A 2,257-nucleotide genomic window follows, 5' to 3' on the forward strand; every position below is an offset into this window, starting at 1 on the left:
TATTACTTGGACGACCCAGTGCACTTGCTGGTTAGTTGTATCGAAGTTGTGACAAATTATGAATTGAGATTAGAGCACCAAGCCTTTGGAGCCTATACCAGAGATTACAATTTTGTGCACCAAGTTTTTGGCGCCGTTGCCAGGGATTGTTCGAGTTTGGACAACTGACGGTTCATCTTGTTGCTCAGATTAGGTAATTTTCTTTTTGTTTTATTTTCAAAAATTTTTCAAAAACCTTTCAAAAATTTCTCACCTGTTTTTGAAAAAAAAATGTTTTCAAAAATATATTTTTCTTCAGAATTTTTAAGAATGAATTCTAGTGTTTCATAAAGCATGTTGAGGCCTGGCTGGCTGTAAAGCCACGACTGTAGGGCATGTTAGGCGTGTCGTGTCTAAGTTACATACTAAAGCTTGGCTGGCTATTAAGCCATGCCTGACCCTTTGATTGGAGCTTTAGACTAAAGAGCATAAGATTCCTGGAATTCATATTAAAAATTTTGGAATCCTTATTTTTCTTTTTCAAAATGATTTTCAAAAAAATTAAAAGAAAATACAAAAAAAATCATAAAATCATAAAAATCAAAAAAATATTTTTTGTGTTTCTTGTTTGAGTCATGTGTCATGTTATAAGTTTGGTGTCAATTGCATACTCATCTTGCATTTTTTTCGAAAATTTTCATGCATTCATAGTGTTCTTCATGATCTTCAAGTTGTTCTTGGTAAGTCTTCTTGTTTGATCTTTGCATTTGTATGGTTTGTGTCTTTTCTTGTTTTTCATATGCATTCTTGAATTCTTAGTGCCTAAGCATTAAAGATTTCTAAGTTTGGCATCTTGCATGTTTTCCTTGCATTAAAAGTTTTTCAAAAAAATGTGTTCTTGATGTTCATCATGATCTTCATAGTGTTCTTGGTGTTCATCTTGACATTCATAGCATTCTTGCATACATTCATTGTTTTGATCCATAACTTTCATGCATTGCATCATTTTTCTTGTTTTTTCTCTCTCATCATAAATATTCAAAAAATCAAAAAAATATCTTCCCCTTTTTCTCTCTTAAAATTTCGAAAATTAGATTTGACTTTTTCAAAAATTTTTAAAATTTAGTTATTTTTATGAGTCAAATCAAATTTTCAATTTAAAAATCTTATCTTTTTCAAAATCCTTTTCAAAAATCAAATCTTTTTCATTTTTCTTATCTATTTTCGAAAATTTTAAAAAAAAATATTTTTCAAAAATATTTTTCTTAATTTTACATCATATTTTCTAAAATAACATCATCAATTAATGCTTTGATTCAAAAATTTCAAGTTTGTTACTTGCTTGTTAAGAAAGATTCAAACTTTGAGTTCTAGAATCATATCTTGTGAATCAAGTCATTAATTGTGATTTTAAAAATCAAATCTTTTTCAAAACTAATTCCAATCATATCTTTTCAAAAATATCTTCTTATCTTATCTTTTTCAAAAATTTGATTTCAAAATATCTTTTCTAACTTCCTAACTTCTTATCTTTTCAAAATTTGTTTCAACTAACTAACTAACTTTTTGTTTGTTTCTTATCTTTTTCAAAACTACCTAATTAACTCTCTCTCTCTCTAATTTTTGAAAATATCTTCCCTCTTTTTCAAAAATTCTTTTTAAATTAACTAATTATTTTAATTTTTGATTTTTTAATTTTCGAAAAATTACTAACCTTTTTCAAAAACTATTTTCGAAAATCACTGACTCTTTTTCAAAAAAAAAAAAAAAAAATCGAAAATTCTCCTTCTCTCTCATCTTATTCTATTTATTTATTCATCTACTAACATCTCTTCCTCACATCATTCACCAAATTTGAACCCCCCTTCCATCTGTGTTCGAATTTTTCTCTTCTTCTACTAACAATAAGGAACCTCTTTACTGTGACATAGAGGATTCCTCTTCTTTTCTTTTTCTCTTCTCTTTCTTATGAGTAGGGATAAAGAAAAAGGCATTCTTGTTGAAGCTGATCCAGAACCTGAAAGGACTCTGAAGAGGAAACTAAGAGAAGCTAAATTACAACAATCCAAAGACAACCTTATTGAAAATTTCGAACAAGTAAAGGAGATGGCAGCCGAACCCAACAACAATAATGCAAGAAGAATGCTTGGTGACTTTACTGCACCAAATTCCAATTTACATGGAAGAAGCATCTCCATCCCTGCTATTGGAGCAAACAATTTTGAGCTGAAACCTCAGCTAGTTTCTCTGATGCAGCAGAACTGTACCATACTGGCTC

The sequence above is a fragment of the Arachis ipaensis genome, chromosome B08 (genome assembly GCF_000816755.2).
Source record: "Arachis ipaensis cultivar K30076 chromosome B08, Araip1.1, whole genome shotgun sequence".
Classification (NCBI taxonomy): domain Eukaryota; kingdom Viridiplantae; phylum Streptophyta; class Magnoliopsida; order Fabales; family Fabaceae; genus Arachis; species Arachis ipaensis.